Source organism: Armigeres subalbatus, chromosome 2 (genome assembly GCF_024139115.2).
Source record: "Armigeres subalbatus isolate Guangzhou_Male chromosome 2, GZ_Asu_2, whole genome shotgun sequence".
Lineage (NCBI taxonomy): Eukaryota > Metazoa > Arthropoda > Insecta > Diptera > Culicidae > Armigeres > Armigeres subalbatus.
In genome coordinates this window covers 222,895,772-222,915,315 of record NC_085140.1, presented here as the reverse complement: position 1 = coordinate 222,915,315, position 19,544 = coordinate 222,895,772, and the positions used below count along the sequence as shown (strand labels likewise).

The window sequence follows — 19,544 nt, the reverse complement described above, 5'->3', positions numbered from 1 at the left end:
GCCGTCTTTTGGACCATTCTGAACCGGAAGCTCAATCTCATCGCAAGAGCTCTCGGGGATCGCCATATCGTGCTGCTCGACTTGCTCAGAACCGTCTCCTAGCTCAATAAACCTGGAAAGTTAGCTTAACCGCTTTATGATCGAGCTTTGAGTGCTTTGATGCAGGAATATGCACATAGGCAGGGCATCCAAAAACTTTTAGATGGGACAAATCGGGCTTCGAGCCGAACCACAGTTCAAAGGGGGTTTTGCCTACTACCCTGGAGGGCAACCGATTTTGTAAATAATTCGCTGTTAAAACAGCCTCCCCCAATACAGTTTGTCCATACCGGCATCCGCCAACATGCAGATCGCCATTTCATGGATCGATCGGTTTTTGCGCTCTGCCACGCCATTTTGTTGGGGTGAATATGGCGTGGTGTATTGCGCTTTTATGCCTTCTGCCTCATAAAAATCACGCAACTCGCGGTTCTGATATTCGCCCCCACCATCGGAACGAATTACGAGGGGCTTTCGTCCGAACAAGTTCTGAACCCACCTTACATACTGCTTGATCTTGAGTACAGCTTCATTTTTCCGAGTCAGGAGGAAAACGACAGAAAATCGACTGTAGTCGTCTATTAGTGTCATCAGGAATCTATTGCCAGATGGGGTACTAATCTCCAAAGTCCCACACAGGTCCGTATGGATAATATCAAGAGGGCGTTTTGCTTTACGGTCCACTACCGCAGGAAAAGGCTTTCGAGCCAGTTTGCATTTCATGCAGCACTCGCACGACATCTGCCCGCCACAGTCAGAAAGCAAAAATCCACTTAGCAGATTCTCTGTTCGCATCTTCTTGAGCACGTCGGGGTCACGATGGCCTACCCGCCGATGCCATGTGTGTTGGCACCGTGCATGATGATTCCCAGCTGCCATCAGCGAACACTGCTGCACACGGAGCCGATAAAGGCTACCAACTTTGTCACCGATCACTACGATTTCACCAATCGAGTTCATGATATCGCACTTCGTTGCACCGAAACACACAGTGAATCCTTTTGCAGCCAACCGGCTGACGGAAATCAACCCACCGTCGAGGTCAGGGACATAGAGAACGTCTTTCAAGGTAATCTCGACAAGATTTCCATTGCTGTCTTCACCATACACAATTCCGTCACCAACACCACTTGAACCGTTTGTTTGAGAAACTGCATATGTAACGTTTTTGGCCAAAATGAGATTTTTATATATTCTGAATCCTCGTCCAAAAATACATATTCTGGCAAAAAATACGAAAAAAAAATTTTTGTTCAGGAATATATGAAAAAACGATTGTTTGTCCTCATAAATCCTCACCGGCCCAGAGTCCAACAGCTTCAGCTCTGCAAACAGCTTGCGTGTCCACAGAACCTCGCAAACACAGTCGGCCAGGGCGTAACATTCGGCTTCAGTAGATGAGAGCGCCACGGTTCTCTGCTTTTTGGAACTCCACGCTGTCGTTGACCCGTAAACCTGCAATAGGTACCCAGAAGTAGAGCGACGATCGTTGGCATCGGCCGCCCAGCTTGCATCCGCGAACCCAACGATTTGTCGGTCGGTTTCGTTCCGCTTGTAAACCAATCCGTAGTCCAACGTACCCTTCAGGTATCTCAACATCCTTTTCGCATGTCTCCAATGTTGCTCCGATGGATTGCACTGAAACTGGCTGAAGAAAGATACTGCCGCACCCAAGTCCGGCCTCGATGTCACAACTAGGTACGTGAGGCAGCCGAGAAGTTCACGGTACGGCTTTCCTAGGTGTTGAGTTTCCAGTACTTGCTCGAGCCGCAAGTTGGACTCCATGGGAGTACGTGATGGCTTGCATGTTTCCATGCTGAATCGCTTCAGGACGGCATTAATGTAGCACGGTTGGCGCAGCTTCATGGTGCCTTCCTTCCAGTTCCGATCGATTTGTAGGCCCAAGAACATGTTGGCCTCTCCGAGATCTTGCATTCGGAACTGCTTCTTAAGCATTCGCTTTACCATCTCTATGCTGCGCAAATCCTTTGAAATAATCAATAAGTCGTCCACGTATAATAGAATATAGACTGGACCGTTGCTGCCGTAGCGCACATAGAGACAGCTATCTTCTTCGCATCTTCCGAACCCGCATTTGGCCATGAATTCATTGAAGCGGTCGTTCCATACCTTCGACGCTTGACGCAACCCGTAAATGGATTTGAGCAGCTTACACACCTTTTCTCCCTCCTCGAAACCTTTGGGCTGGCGCATATAAATATCCTCCGTGAGTTTACCGTTGAGGAAAGCGGCCGACACATCCATTTGATGCACGAACAAATCGTGCTGATTGGCATACGCAAGCATAGCACGAACGGTAGCCATCCTCACGACTGGCGCATAGGTTTCGAAAAAATCAAATCCGTGCATCTGTGTGAAGCCTTTAGCGACCAATCTTGCCTTTCGCTTCTGCAGGGATCCATCCGGGTTGTGCTTCGTTCGGAAAACCCACTTACAGTCGATCGGCCGGCGCCCCGCAGGCAAGTCTACCAGTTGTCAGCCAACGACTGCAACTCGTCATCCACGGCACGCTTCCACTCTGACCAATCGTCCAATTGCTGTAGCTCTTCGATGGTTTCGGGGATACTCTCAACATATTTCTCCGCATTGCATGCACATGCACATGTAATCATTCAGCTTCCTGGGCGGCTTTCGCATTGCAACGCCATGCACATGTAATCATTCAGCTTCCTGGGCGGCTTTCGGTTCCGTTCACTTCGGCGTAGATTGTTGGCTACCAGTGACTCCGGTTCATGCTCAGCACCTTGTTCTTCTTCGATCTCAGCATCGGAAAGGTCTTCTGCCGTGTCTACCGCCTCGAAATGCTGTTCGACTTGAGTCGACGGTTTATCACACTGGCGCCCCACCGGTCCAGCAAGCTGGCGATCATCATCAGCTTCTACCAACGGCTGAATGCAACCACCCGAAGAAGTTCCCTCCTTTCCCGGAACAGACTGATCTTTGCAAACGCTTCCTCCGAGGGGAGGTGCCGGCACTTCGTTGATCACCACATCACGCGCAATGAATATCTTCTTACCATCCCATAGCCGATATCCGTTTGGCCCGTATCCGACAAAATGACTAGCCTTGCTGCGGGCTTCCAGCTTACTACGCTTTTCTTGCGGAATAAGACTCATAGCCAAGCTGCCGAAGATTCGCATCCGAGACACATCCGGCTTGTGACCGTACCACAACTCGTAAGGTGTTTTGTTCAATGTCACTGCCGAAGTCGGGCTCCTGTTGATCAGGTAGGCGGCCGCCTGAACCGCCTCGTTCCACAGACACTTGCTCAATCCCGAATCAGCTATCATTGAACGTGCTTTGTCCAGAATTGTGCGGTTGAGACGCTCACTGACGCCGTTCTGCTGGGGGGTATAGGGTACAGTGTATTCAACTCGTATACTTTTTACAGCACAAAATTCAGTGAACGCTTTGGCTACATATTCGCCCCCGTTGTCGCAACGCAAGCGACTGATACTGCTGTCAAAGTGAGCTTCGGCCATTGCCACATATGATTTAAACGATTCCAGCACTTCGTCTTTTGTGTTCAAGACGTAGACCACACAAAAGTGGGTGAAGTCATCGGTAAATGTCACTAGATATCGCTTACCACTCCAAGCGGCTGGCTTCATCGCACCACATACGTCGCAGTGAATCAACTCTAGCGAACTCCGTGGTAGCGGCGTATCTTGAAACGGCTTCCTAGTCTGCTTCCCCTCCAAACACGGGCCGCATATTTTCATATTAAGCACTTCATTCTTCTTCAGCGATAGGCCACGCACCATGTCACCACCAATCAGTTTTATCAGCCCACTTTTTCCGATGTGGCCATATCTTCGGTGCCATAATTGCACATCGTCCATTTCACGCACTGTTGCCAGGCTCTCCGAACCCACGACTCTCTTCACGTCCACATTCAGCACATACAGTCTATCGGTACGGCGACCGGTGCACACTACTTCTTTGTTTTGTTTAATCACGGCAGAGTTTTTTGGTAAACACTACTTCCATACCAAGCTCGCCGCACCGGCGGATCGAGAATAAATTATAGTTCAAGCCGGGCACAAACAGTACATTTTCCACTACACACTTAAGCTCTCGCTGCCCGATGTGGGCTACCATGTCCACTTTTCCCCTGTGGTGACTTCGGAGAACCTGGCCCGATGCGATCTTTATCATCACTGCACTGTCCAATAGCTGCACTGCCGTTCTACGCATGCTTGTACCAAATTCAAAAAACGACAAATGAGAAAATGGCATTTGAAATTAAACACTAATTTTCATTGCTGGCGTTTAACCATAATGAAATATAAGATTATTACATCACAGAGCCATTCAGAAGACTTTATTTTATTGAAATCATTCTTATTTTTTACTCACAAATAGAATTTGCCACAACGATATTGAAAATAGATTGGCGGGACAGTTATGCAGAGAAATAGAGCACTTGTTTTATGGTTTCTACGCATATCAGCCCCGTTCAATGCATGATTTCGTGAATGACTACTGCGATTGACATATGTCTCCACATGCTTTATCTATGGAATTGAACCTGCCACGTGGTTGAAGTGATTATGTCGCTTAGAATGAGTATTGTACAAATTGCAGGCGTAGATTGCAAGATCTAAACAGAAAATGCTGTTTCAATGTGTGTTGTTCCATAAAATAACAGAATCCGCCATAATGATGAATTTAATCACCGCGAGACAATTATGCGTAGAAATTAAGCAATGGGACAAATAGACTTGATGTTGTTTTCAATGATTTTCCGAACAAAGTTCGAAATCTGTTAGAGTTTTCTAAAAGTATACATAAAAATAGACTGCTCTATGGTGAAAAGTCAAAATCCACAAAAACTAACATGGGACAACTATGCGTAGAAGGGCAGTGCACGTCACGCAAATACTCATCGCAGCAGATCATATGATCCGACGCGCCAGAGTCCAGTATCCACTCGAAACCACTATTACTAGCAGCAGGCTTTTCATCGACGATGCAGCTGCTGATGAATGTCACTTCCGACGACTCGCTGACGTGCGCCTTCTCCTTCTTATTCACCTTCTTCCTCAGTCTTCCCTGCTTTGCAACGTCGTGATCACGCCGCCGGGGGCAGTCGGCGCGCTTGTGTCCAAATTCGCCACAGGCGAAGCATTTAAACTTAGCTTTCTCACTTTTACCTGCGAATGCCGTCGATGAATTGCTTCCACAGCTGCCTTCGTTGTTTTCACGCTTAATGCTTTCGCTCAACAGGCGAGCCTTAACAAAATCCAGCGTACATTGTTCCGTCGACAGGGTCTCCAGCACGGTGACTAGCTGATCATATGACCTTGGCATCGTTTGTAGAAGGTGAAACACTACCAAGTGCTCGTGCATCTTGATTCCGGCCGAATCCAGGTCTCGAACCATCCGGTCGAAAGCAAGCAAGTGCGCCTGCATTGATGTTCCATCATTATACTTCATCGCCGAAAGCCGCTTCAACAGGTAAAACTGTCCGGAGATTCCCTTTCGGGCGAAAGTGGACTCGAGTGTAGTCCAAATCTCAGCTGGGGTGCGCTTGCCCTTAATATATTCTAACTGCGAGTCGGCGATGTTGCGGACGAGCACCGATTTACATTTTATATCCTGCTTGAGGCGATCCGCTAGAAGCTCCTCCTTGCTCTCCTGTGTATCGGCATCGTCGCCGACGTGAATCTGCAATTCCGGAAGATTTTCCGCTTCTCCGCGCACGCACTCCAAGAGGCCTAATTCCTCGAGATGAATCTCCATCCGAAAGGACCAATTAGCGTAGTTTGATCCATCTAAAAGATAAATTTTCTTATCCACCTCCATCGTAACTCGCGACTTCTCCGATTCTTACAAACCGACGCAAAACTGGTTTGAACGTGTTCGAAACGCGCACTTTCGCGGGGTTAGGGCTGGGCCCATAACCTGAAAACGGTGATATTTAGCAGAGAGAAGAAAAAGAGCGTGTGTTCAGCTTGGATATAGAAAACGAATGACGTTATTTTATTTTACTCTTGGTTACACGTTCTCATGTGACTACTCATATGTTTGTTATAATTAACCCAATACACGGTGATCAGTTTAAACCAAACTCTAACAGCCTTTAAGATACATAATATGTCCAAATTTCTCACATCAACTATTTTGGATAAATAATCGGCGTGCATACCATTCCTTGGCAAAATCTTCTCATCAAACCGACACAGAAATCAAATCTACTTCGAACAAGAATCATAAAAAAAATCAGGAAGTATCTGTCCGGTCACGAAATATTAGCCTCGACAGTGGCAACCTTCCCACTGAATGACTGCCTGAAATAAACCATCAGTTGGCTCAGCAGGGGATGTCGACTGTACCTCAGCCCTTCCACTGAAGAGCCTTCTAGGAGAACATTATTTTTAACTCTTAGAGCCTTGAAAAAGGCTGTTTGCTTCGGCTAAGTGCAAAAAGTAAGAAAACGATCTTTTCAAATAACCGCGAATTTCTAGTGATGATATAAAAAAGACTGAATGCTCTGCGAGCGAATGCACTTTTCTTTTATACCTTATTTTGAATCTTCTCTGCTTCCCAATTGGTGGGCCAATCAGCTAGTGTCTTGTATCCCGCTTCTTTGTCAGCCAAAGCGTCATCATCATCAACGCGTTCGAGAAGGGTTTCTTCTTTTTTACGTTTGTTGCTCGCTGCTGGCGTCTATTTCCTAACGGGACTTTTCGCTAGATACAGGCCAATAAGCCGGGCAAGCGAGCTTGGAATTGCAGTTCAGGTGGGAAGTACGTGTTCTTTTCTGAGACAACATTGTTAGTAGTAGAAGGAAGGAAACACCCGGACATGGGATTTCGGGTGATAAGATTTAGAATTGGTAACATGGGACGATCATTCAGTCACGTTCGCTTTGTGTGCGGTCAGTATCAAACAATGTTTATCTACATATTTTTTTATCAATGCCAAAAAATCCAACATTTGATGAAAAATCGATTGATAGTTTATTTATGTTTGAGCTGCTATCGGTGTTTTTTATCCAAATAAGATTATGTGAGAGATTTGGACATCCTATGAATCTTTAAAGGCATGGTCAAGCGAAGTCCTTCGTCCACTTGGCGATTAAACCAGAAAAATTATCCGCTGTTAATTTTGACGCTATTTATGAAAATCACGCATAAAATTTTATCTCTAGAATATTGGATTTGACACCCAAGTACAATTTCTATCCCGAAGGGTATTGAAAGCATTGATATTGATCTCTATTATTGGCTCTCTGAAGAACCGTTTGTTTTTGGACATACATGCTGCATCATGTGGCTTTTCTTCAGCCTGTCTCGGCTCAGCACCGATGCCGGCCGGTCTCGACTCGACTCTGCTGCTGCTGTCGGTATCTGCTCAGCATTGCTGCTTTGTCGGGTCTGTAGGGTGGACTGCTGCTGTACCTACTGGCTAGGTTTCGGCTGATGAAGGTGGCTTCGATGGTGTCGAGCCGAAAAAGCGGTCGGTGCAGACTTCATTCCCTGCTAAAAGGTGTGAGTGCTGTTCAATCGATGATGCGGTTGCTTCGCTTGTCCCGGTCAGAATGAAAGGAAAAAATCGCGTTGCGCTATTTTATGGCTTCTCGGCAGACCCAGCGGCTGCTCATTCGCTGGTGTCTGCACCAATCAGAACGTGGTAATGGAATGATGCAAGAATTATGCGGTACCCATATTTATAGGTTCCCTTGATCTCAATGTTTTTCATTGAAAACAGTTCCATGCCTATTGAAACAAGTTTTTCGGGTCTTATCAAGCATGGACATGGAAGGCATACTTGAAATCTGTCGATTGAGGAGCTTACCGCAGAAATTCGTCCACTGAGACAAACGCTATTAACGTTTAAAATCTTTCAACACAGCGTAACGCGGTCGATTTGAATATTTTGAAATGACACCCGGTATAGTAAAGAGAGACGTAAGTTCTACGTAAAAAAAAAAGTTTTTTGTTGTTTTCTAGAAATAGTGTAAAATGGACTTATGCAGTTTCTCAATCAAATGATTCACTTGCTTTCGTTTTATTGCCGTCCGCGAGTGTGACGGTCGACTCAACATCGGTACGCAACGCCGAAAAGAACGCAGTGTCACTTGTCATATGGCTCGTAGCCAGCCTTCAGAGCCGTCGCCACTCGCCAAAAAACAGACCGCACCGCCCATTCCCTTGGCTTGTTTTGCCTTTTGACTCTCACTAGCCGGCTTTCCACCGTACTTCTTCCCCGAATCACTAGCATTTCTCTTCGCCAACCACTTCCTGCACTCAGCCTTGAAATGGCCGGGCTGCTTGCAATAAAAACAGATCTTCTTCTTATCACTCACTGCATCCAATTTCAACGCTCTTGTTTCCTGAGTGAGCGAGTCAGACCTATGCTGCCGGTGCCGATACTCATCGAGTAAACGCGTTTTAACCAACGCCACCGTCCAATCTTCGTCGGCCCTGCTTTGTAAACTTTGCACCAACGTATGGTACGACGGTGGTACACTGCGAAAGATCATCGCAATTTGCAAATGCTCTTCCATGGTTTGTCCGGCTGCCACAAGCTTGTCGAAAAGATCCTCCATTTTCGACAAATGCACTTCCATATCTTCCCCTTCCGACATATTGGCACTACACAACTGTCCGAGAAAATACACAATGATCGACATTGTCGCCTTTTCATGGTGGTCACGCAGCGCACGCCACATTTCTTTTGCACTGTCCGCATTCTTCACCAGTTTAAACTGGCTTTCCTCTAGAAACAGCCCAATGTTCGCCCGGGCTTTTCTGTCGGAAACTTTCCACTCGTCAGTAATTTCGTCGTCATCCGGCTTAGGCTCACTAATAACGAAGACCACATTAAGTGGTCTTCGCTAATAACCTCCAACAAGCCTTCCCGCTCCAACAGCCATTCCATTCGCTGTTTCCAGGAGCACCAATTGTTGGCATTCAGCTTTGGTAATGAAATTTTTGCACTGTCGGCCATCTTGCTTTCCTCCGCAAGAGCACGCGTACACACGTTCACCGTATACCAATGGCCGAAAAAAAAATACGCCGCCCGAAACCGACTACTTTCTCGCTATTTTCTCGACCGAATCCGCTATTTTTTTTTTCGCGTTCTACGAACTGAAGCCCATAACCTGTGGGCAGAATCAGAATTGCCCATGGCAAAAAAAGATGGGTACAATCGCTGATGCGGGGTGTGAATGTTAAGGTGCATCAGTGTTAAGGTGTACCCAACACAAACAACTTATCCTTCTGTTTTTCTACTAACCGTACTATTATACGAACTCTGATAATATTTATTTTATTTTTTTTTTTATTTTTTTATTAAAGTGATTTTTTCGGAATTATAAGAAGTTCACCACTTAGTTTAATAGTTTTTCTTCTAGTTTTTAGTATATTTAAGTTTTAACCTACAATGACACAAAAAGTTAAATAATTTACACCAACAATATTTCAACAATTAACACGAACTAACACGTCGCGCACTTCTAATTCCTGATACGTCCATAACAATATTTGTTAATCTACCCAAGAGGAACTACAACCAACTGGCACCTGCTGCCTATCCATCTTCGATCTACAGCGAAGCGTCGCACACTACTGTAGGAAATAGAATAGTTAATTCGATAATAAAATGATTTCATTCAGTGATATTAGAAGAATATTAGTTGGAAAATATAGGGTGTTACATTTCAAATATGTTTGACAATTTATTAGAGTGTCAGCTAAAAACATATAGCCTTGCTAGTTCTCGAACATTCTCTGAGCTTCGAGTTGATGAAATTCGAGAGAGAGCAAAATACGATGGTTTAGCGAAGAGCGCAGAGAATGATCCGCCGGCGTACTTCAGCAAGCGTTGGAGGCAAAGTCCTCAGTTTTGTGACTAACGATGATGGAAACAGACGTTAAAGAAAAAAAAAAGAAATGACAAAAAATAAAAAAATGGCCCTGAGAAATGCTTGTGTTGTTTAATTAATGAAAATGGAAAACCCGACAATGGCCAAGTCGGTAATGTTCGTACGCTTCCTATTTTGTGTTTAAGTTCCGTGGTGATACAGTGTGTTTGTATAGTGATGGTTTTTCCTGTGTAAATTATTCGGCTGCGACGCATCCACGTAAGTTTTTCTTTACTCTTCTAGTTTGCGGGTTTGGTCGTGCAGTGACCTTGAGCTGGCGCTGATAAAAAAATGGCAGTAGATTCCTAGATGTGTTGATTGTGTAGCACAGGGCTGTTGAAGATATTTTTGGTGAATCTTCACCTTCAGCGTGAAAATAACGGTGATTCGTTTCTACTGATTGGGAGAATCAAATGGGTTTTTATTCAATAAAAATTATGTGAAAAAAAGTTTAACATTAAATATTAACTGAATTATAACTTAGGAAAAGTGATAATCATTATTCAGTGAGCCATTACGTTTCTGAGAGAACGCTTAATCAGCGGGCTAGAAAAGTTTTTAATTTTCTTTTGCATTTATTGAGTGAAAAGATAATTATTTCTGAATAGAATTAAGTTTTATTACCAGTAAAGTTACAATTGCCTGGAGTTCAGAATTAAAACACGTAAACCATGAACTGCGTAGAAGACTGTTAATGTTTGATGTGTATTGGGATAAGTTCTGTAGGAGGATTGATATTCTAGGGCATGATAAGCTCTGTAAACGATGAGACGTGCAGAACACTGCTGATTTTTTTTTAATTAATTTGATACAAGATCGATCTTCTAGAGACTGGTACGTTCTACCAATGACTGCATGATAACAAGATCAGCTGTTGCCATCCGCATTGTGTTTAAAAGTGTAACTTAAGATAAATTGAAAATATTATTGACATTTCCCCGATTGTGACAATAGTTGTTTTAGGGGCACTTTATAGAAATGATATGAATAAATCCAATCTCCGAGTGGGTTGGTGCGTTTCTGAGTGGACGTTTGATCCAGGTGGATCCAATAGAAAGTCCAATCTCTGAGTGGGTTGTTGCGTCTCTGAGAGGACGTTTTATCCCGGTGTATCCTATAGCATCAAATTTTATCTACGATTGATAGGATCTATCCATGACTGAATGATAAAGATCAGTAGTTATATTGTGTATAGAATAAAAAGTGAACTGAGAAACTGAGAGAGAGAACTGAGAAAATAGCTGGAATTTTTCTGGTTTTGATGCCAGATTGATTTTCTAGAGCATAGTTTTCCCGACTAGTGTTGCTTTTGAGCACATTATAGTGAATGATATGAAGAAATTCAACCTCCGAGTGGGTTGGTGCGTCTCTGAGTGGACGTTTGATCCGGCTGGATCACATGGAAGAAAGTCCAATCTCTGAGTGAGTTGGTGCGTCTCTGAGAAGACGTTTGATCCAGGTGGATCCAATAGCATCAAATTTTATCTACGATTGATATGATCTGTCCATGACTGAATGATAAAGATCAGATGTGATATTGTGTATAGGATAAAAAGTGTAAACGTAGTAGAACTGAGATTATTACTGGATTTTTTTCTGGTTTAGATGAAAGATTGATTTTCTAGAGCCTTGTAATTTCTTCGCATGTAGATGCCATAAGTAAAGAGTTAGAAAGTGTAAGCCGCGATGAACTGAGAATATTGTTGGAATTTTTCTGGTTTTGATGCAAGATTGATTTTCTAGAGTCTGGTTTTCCTGACTGGTGCTGCTTTTGAGCACATTATAGTGAATGATATGAAGAAATCCAACCTCCGAGTGGGTTGGTGCGTCTCTGTGTGGACGTTTGATCCGGTTGGATAACATGGAAGAAAGTCCAATCTCTGAGTGAGTTGGTGCGTCTCTGAGAAGACGTTTGATCCAGGTGGATCCAAAAGAAAGTCCAATCTCTGAGTGGGTTGGTGCGTCTCTGAGAGGACGTTTTATCCCGGTGTATCCTATAGCATCAAATTTTATCTACGATTGATAGGATCTGTCCATGACTGAATGATAAAGATCAGATGTGATATTGTGTATAGAATAAAAAGTGTAAACGTAGTAGAACTGAGATTATTATTGGATTTTTTTCTGGTTTAGATGCAAGATTGATTTTCTAGAGCCTGTTAAGTTCTACCCATGACTGCATGAACAAGATCAGTAGATGCCATAAGTATAGAGTTAGAAAGTGTAAACTGAGATGAACTGAGAATATTGTTGGATATTTTTCTGGTTAAGATGCAAGATGATTTTCTAAAGCCTTGAAAGTTCTACCCATGACTGCATGAACAAGAACAGTAGATGTCATAAGTATAGAGATAGAAAGTGTAAACTGAGATGAACTGAGAATATTGTTGGATTTTTCTGGTTTTGATGCAAGGTTGATTTTCTAGAGCCTGGTACGTTCTACCAATGACTGCATGAACAAGATCAGTAGATGCCATAAGTATAGAGTTAGAAAGTGTAAACTGAGATGAACTGAGAATATTGTTGGATTTTTTTCTGGTTTAGATGCAAGATGATTTTCTAAAGCCTTGAAAGTTCTACCCATGACTGCATGAACAAGAACAGCTGTTGCCATAAGTATAGAGTTAGAAAGTGTAAAAAGAGATGAACTGAAAGTATTGTTGGAATTTTTTTGGTTTTGATGCAAGATTGATTTTCTAGAGCCTGTTAAGTTCTACCCATGACTGCATGAACAAGATCAGTAGATGCCATAAGTATAGAGTTAGAAAAAGTAAACTGAGATGAACTGAGAATATTGTTGGATTTTTCTGGTTTTGATGCAAGGTTGATTTTCTAGAGCCTGGTACGTTCTACCCATGACTGCATGAACAAGATCAGTAGATGCCATAAGTATAGAGTTAGAAAGTGTAAACTGAGATGAACTGAGAATATTGTTGGATTTTTCTGGTTTTGATGCAAGATTGATTTTCCAGAGCCTGGTAAGTTCTTCCCATGACTGCATGAACAAGATCAGTTTTCCCGACTTCCCGTTTTCCCGACTGGTGTTGCTTTTGAGCACATTATAGTGAATGATATGAAGAAATCCAACCTCCGAGTGGGTTGGTGCGTCTCAGAGTGGACGTTTGATCCGGTTGGATCACATGGAAGAAAGTCCAATCTCTGAGTGAGTTGGTGCGTCTCTGAGAGGACGTTTTATCCCTGTGCATTCCTATAGCATCAAATTTTATCTACGATTGATAGGATCTGTCCATGACTGAATGATAAAGATTAGATGTGATATTGTGTATAGAATAAAAAGTGTAAACGTAGTAGAACTGAGACTATTATTGGATTTTTTATGGTTTATATGCAAGATGATTTTCTAGAGCTTTGTAAGTTCTACCCATGACTGCATGAACAAGATCAGCTGTTGCCATAAGTATAGAGTTAGAAAGTGTAAACAGAGATGAGCTGAAAGTATTGTTGGAATTTTTCTGGTTTTGATGCAAGATTGATTTTCTAGAGCCTGGTAAGTTCTACCCATGACTGCATGAACAAGATCAGTTGTTGCCATAAGTATAGAGTTAAAAAGTGTAAAATTAAATGAACTGAGAATATTGTTGGATTTTTCTGGTTTTGATGCAAGATTGATTTTCTAGAGCCTTGTAAGTTCTCCCCATGACTGCATGAACAAGATCAGCTGTTGCCATAAGTATAGAGTTAGAAAGTGTAAACAGAGATGAGCTGAAAGTATTGTTTGAATTTTTCTGGTTTTGATGCAAGATTGATTTTCTAGAGCCTGGTAAGTTCTACCCATGATTGCATGAACAAGATCAGTTGTTGCCATAAGTATAGAGTTAAAAAGTGTAAAATTAAATGAACTGAGAATATTGTTGGATTTTTCTGGTTTTGATGCAAGATTGATTTTCTAGAGCCTTGTAAGTTCTTCCCATGACTGCATGAACAAGATCAGTAGATGCAAGTAGATGCAAGATTGATTTTCTAGAGCCTGGTAAGTTCTATCCTTGACGGCTTGAACAAGATCAGCTGTTGCCTTGTGTATAGTGTGAGAAATGGTAAACTAAGATGATTTGTAAAAATAGTTGTAAAAACGACGCGTGAAAATGTGTTAAACATTTATAACAACCATTATAAAAGTAATATTGTATATAATCTTGTTTTGTGTTGTTGATTTTTGAAAGTTTTATTCAAAATAACATTAAATCGTGATTATCATAATCACGTGATAAAGATAAGTTAGCGTTGTGTAAGGAATAATAACATTTTTCGAAATATTTTGAAATTAATCCATATAATCCATAATATAATATAATCCATAAAAAGTCGTCTTTTGGCCAATTGAAAATGCAAAAAGTAAACAACATTATTTTTGACAAAACGCACAAATTAGCGAACGATCACTGTATGCTGATTATTGGTAAGTATCGTTTCAAATATATTTTTATTTTATGTGATATAAATCATTTTTCTCGTTTCAGTGATGTTCTACTTAAGTTTATCATAAAACTTCTATTTGATTTTTTTTAATTCTTGAGATAATATTATTTTTATGACGATTAAAAATCTTTTTCTTCATGAAACAAATTATACAGAATGCATAGTGTACTCTTGTTAATTGTTTTCATTTTTTCAAAACATTGAGAATAGAGGAGGAGAAGGATGTAGGAAATAGAATAGTTAATTCGATAATAAAATGATTTCATTCAGTGATATTAGAAGAATATTAGTTGGAAAATATAGGGTGTTACATTTCAAATATGTTTGACAATTTATTAGAGTGTCAGCTAAAAACATATAGCCTTGCTAGTTCTCGAACATTCTCTGAGCTTCGAGTTGATGAAATTCGAGAGAGAGCAAAATACGATGGTTTAGCGAAGAGCGCAGAGAATGATCCGCCGGCGTACTTCAGCAAGCGTTGGAGGCAAAGTCCTCAGTTTTGTGACTAACGATGATGGAAACAGACGTTAAAGAAAAAAAATAAGAAATGACAAAAAATAAAAAAATGGCCCTGAGAAATGCTTGTGTTGTTTAATTAATGAAAATGGAAAACCCGACAACTACCTGATATTCCAACACTATTTTCTGCAGATTCGAACCACGAATCAATCTTCTTCTTATTGACATTACATCCCCACACTGCCACAGTGGGAATTATTCGACAATAGTTACCCTTAATTGATTTTTTCAAATCGCAAACAAATGCGAGGGATAAATCAAAAGTGTACTTACGTAAAAATGTCCAACGAATCGATTGCGCTAGGTTTCGTAGACCGCAGAGAACGGCAAGGACCTGTTTAACCCTGATTCCCCTATGACAAATGAGTAACACATAACTGTTTCATTATTTTTTTCAAACAATATTATTCACATTCAACAAACAAATGCGTATCTTGTGTAAAAATGTGCAATAAATCTTGTGGCACATGTAGTTTCCACCAACAGCAACATTCAGGCTCATTTAACTCCAATTCCCCTATACAATATTGCGATTCTTTATAGATTTAGCATTTTCTCAAATCGCAATTGGCTGCGTTATATGAACCAAAGGTATTCTTATATAGAAACGTCCGATGAGTTGCGCTATGTTTTACTAACCTGAGGGCATGTAAAAAGCCGTTTTACCCCAATTCCCTGAACGATATACAAAATGTTTATATTTTTGGCTTTTTCTCAAATCGCAATTGGCTTTAGTATGTGAACGAAGGATTTTCTCATATAAAAAACGTCCGGCGAGTCTATTGCGCTAGGTTTCACTGACCAGTGGGCATGTAAAAGGCCGTTTTACCCCAATTCCCTGAACGATATTCAGAATGTTTATATTTTTGACATTTTTTTTCAAATCGCAATTGGCTGCGGTATATGAACGAGGGCTAATATCATATGAAAAGTCCGGTGAGTCGATTGAGCTAGGTTTCACTGACCGGAGGGCATGTAAAAAGCCGTTTTACCTCAATTCCCTGAACGATATACAGAATGTTGATATTTTTGGCATTTTTTTTCAAATCGCAATTGGCTGCGGTATATGAACAAGGACTATTCTCATATAAAAACGTCCAGTGAGTCGATTGGGCTAGGTTTCGCTGACCGGAGGGCATGTAAAATGCGGTTTCACCCCGATTCCCTGAACGATATACAAAATGTTTATATTTTTGGCTTTTTCTCAAATCGCAATTGTTTTCAGTATGTTAACGAAGGATTATCTCATATATAAAACGTCCGGTGAGTCGATTGAGCTAGGTTTCACTGACCGGAGGGCATGTAAAAAGCCGTTTTACCCTAATTCCCTGAACGATATACAGAATGTTGATATTTTTGGCATTTTTTTTTTAATCGCAATTGGCAGCAGTATATAAACGAAGGTTTTTATCATATGAAAACGTCCAGTGATTCGATTGGGCTAGGTTACACTGACCGGAGGGCATGTAAAAAGCCGTTTTACCCCGATTCCCTGAACGATATACAGAATGTTGATATTTTTAGCATTTTCTCAAATCGCAATTAGCTGAGGTATATGAACGAGGGCTCTTCTCATATGAAAACGTCCAGTGAATCAATTGGGCTAGGTTTCACTGACCGGTGGGCATGTAAAAAGCCGTTTCACCCCAATTCCCTGAACGACATACAGAATGTTGATACAGTCAAACATCCATGAGTCGATGTTCTATGACTCGATATCGACTCATGGAAGCAAATTATGCCATATTAAAAAATATTTTTTGGGTTACTGTGATGGTCCCTTCAAACGGCTTTCCAAAGATTTGCTATTCCTCATCTCGATATTTCCATGAGTCGATGGTCCCTTCAATATCGACTCATGGAGGTTTGACTGTATTTTTCAAATCGCAATTGGCAGCAGTATATGAAGGAGGGCTATTATCATATGAAAAAGTCCGGTGTATCGATAAGTAGCCTGGCCTTATCGACGAGGAAACTCGATCATCTGAAAGTAGACGTACTTTATAACACGCTTGAGCTATTGATCCGACAAGAGTTCCCTTTTGCTCGCCAACTGCCACCATGCTTGCATAAATATAAACATTTGGGAGAAATTTCACAGCGAATGGTAATAATTAATTTAAACAAATCAGTTCTTTTTATTTACTAGTCGTTTTCATCCCATAGCCGTACACTATGAACTTCATAGATGAACAGGCAGGCGAGCGGTGTCACAAGAAGTACAAAAATAATCGAATTAATCTATCAAGAAAAAACTTCAGCAGTGGACAAGTGATATGATGAAGTCCGCTCTAGCTTGGGTGGATACTCTAGCTTGGGCGGATACGAAAATTTCCTGCTTAGAGCAGTCGAATAATCCTCAACTACGGTATAAATTTAAGAAAAGTGAATTACAATTATATAGATAACCTCACATTTGTTCCCCAATGTTTTATCAACAAAAGAATTCCCGTGAAAATTGCAAAATAAACTACATATCACGAAACACCCTTAAGTTAAACTTAAACCAATAAAAACAGTAGCAATATGATTTTGTAGAATTAAGTTTTATTATTGGAATTAAGAATTAAGTTGGAATCTTTATGCACTCCAGTAGATGAAACCTAGCGCAATCACTGGACGTTTTTCTTTTGAGTTTATGAGAAAAACCTTCGTCCATATACCGCAGCTAATTGCGATTTGAGAAAATACCAGAAATATAAACATTTTGTATGTCGTTCAGAGAATTGGGGTAAAACGGCCTCTTACGTGCCCTTCGGTCTATTTATTTATTTATTTTGGAGCAGGGAAAAGCCCGCTTGAGTAGAGCATATCCCTTCCTAAAACGGGCGCAAAACCTTCTCTTCTTTTCATATCCACGGAAATTACATTTTTCAACAGATACAATGTTTACTTAAAAATATTACAATTTGTAGATTCTTAATACTAAATATCCTGACTAACTAACATTTAACTAGAGTGTATTGGTTTGGGGGCGGCAAGTATTCGACAAAACTTTTTCCGAAGGCTGGAGCGAGAGATATGAAAATCAAATTCAGTTGCACAACGATTAAAAATGCGGCACATACAATTGAATGGTTCATTATGCCCATAATTTGTGCGGGCACCCTGCGTGCGGTCAGTAAAACCTAGCGCAATCGACTCACTGGACATTTCCAAATGAGAATATACTGCAGCCAATTGCGATTTGAGAAAATGCTAAACATTTCAACATTCTGTACATCATTCAGGGAATCGGGGTGAAACCGCATTTTACATGCCCTCCGGTCAGTGAAACCTAGCCCAATCGACTCACCGGAAGTTTTCATATGATATTAGCCCTCGTTCATATACCGCAGCCAATTGCGATTTGAAAAAAAATGCCAAAAATATCAACATTCTGTATATCGTTCAGGGAATTGGGGTAAAACGGCCTTTTACATGCCCACTGGTCAGTGAAACCTAGCGCAATCGACTCGCCGGACGTTTTTTATATGAGAAAATCCTTCGTTCACATACTAAAGCCAATTGCGATTTAAGAAAAAGCCAAAAATATAAACATTTTGTACATCGTTCAGGGAATTGAGGTAAAACGGCTTTTTACTTGCCCTCTGATCAGTGAAACCTAGCTCAATCAACTCATCGGACGTTTTAATATGATAATAGCCCTCGTTCATATACCGCAGCCAATTGCGATTTGAAAATAATGCCAAAAATATCAACATTCTGTACATCGTTCAGGGAATTGGGGTAAAACGGCTTTTTACATGCCCTCCAGTCAGTGAAACCTAGCCCAATCGACTCACCGGACGTTTTCATATGATAGTAGCCCTCTTTCATGTACCACAGCCAATTGCGATTTGAAAAAAATACCAAAAATATAAACTTTTTGTATATCGCTCAGGGAATTGGGGTAAAACGGCTTTTTACATGCCCTCAGGTTAGACAAACATAGCGCAATCAACTCATCGGACTTTTCTATATAAGAATACTTTTGGTTCATATAACGCAGCCAATTGCGATTTGAGAAAATGCTAAATCTATAAAGAATCGCAATATTGTATAGGGGAATTGGAGTTAAATGAGCCTGAATGTTGCTGTTGGTAGAAACTACATGTGCCACAAGATTTCTTGCACATTTTTACACAAGATACGCATTTGTTTGTTGAATGTGAATATTATTGTTTGAAAAAATAATGAAACTGTTATGTGCTACTCATTTGTCATAGGGGAATCAGGGTTAAACAGGTCCTTGCGGTTCTATGCGGTCTACGAAACCTAGCCCAATCGATTCGTTGGACATTTTTACGTCAGTACACCTTTATTTTATCCCTCGCACTTGTTTGCGATTTGAAAAAATCAATTAAGGGTAACTATTGTCGAATAATTCCCACTGTGACTGGGACAGAGCCGCTTCGAAGCTTAGTGTTCATTAAGCACTTCCACAGTTATTAACTGCGAGGTTTCTAAGTCAGGTTACTATGTTTGTATTCGTATATCATGAGGCTAACACGATGATACTTTTATGCACATTTTTTTGAGAAGTGGACTTATCGGTCGGACTTCCAAACAGAAAAAAACTCATGAAAGATTAACATGAAAACAAGGAATATTTGCTTGTAGTGGAGCTTCTTCTTCTTCTTCTTCTTCTTCTTCTTATTGGCATTACACAGAA

At 41.2% G+C, this 19,544-nt stretch overlaps 1 protein-coding gene across 4 annotated transcripts in view; it reads left to right on the top strand.

The window, feature by feature from the left end:
* The window catches only part of LOC134211740 (scavenger receptor class B member 1), a 152,212-nt gene that overhangs the window by 62,520 nt on the left and 70,148 nt on the right, over window positions 1-19,544 (top strand). The window contains exon 1 of one of the 4 annotated variants that reach the window (XM_062688911.1): window positions 9,908-10,153. The exons of the other annotated variants lie outside the window; for them this stretch is intronic. The gene's annotated coding sequence lies outside the window, so the exon portion shown is untranslated. Of the gene's footprint in view, window positions 1-9,907; window positions 10,154-19,544 lie in introns of those variants that run through there. 4 annotated transcript variants of the gene reach the window in all.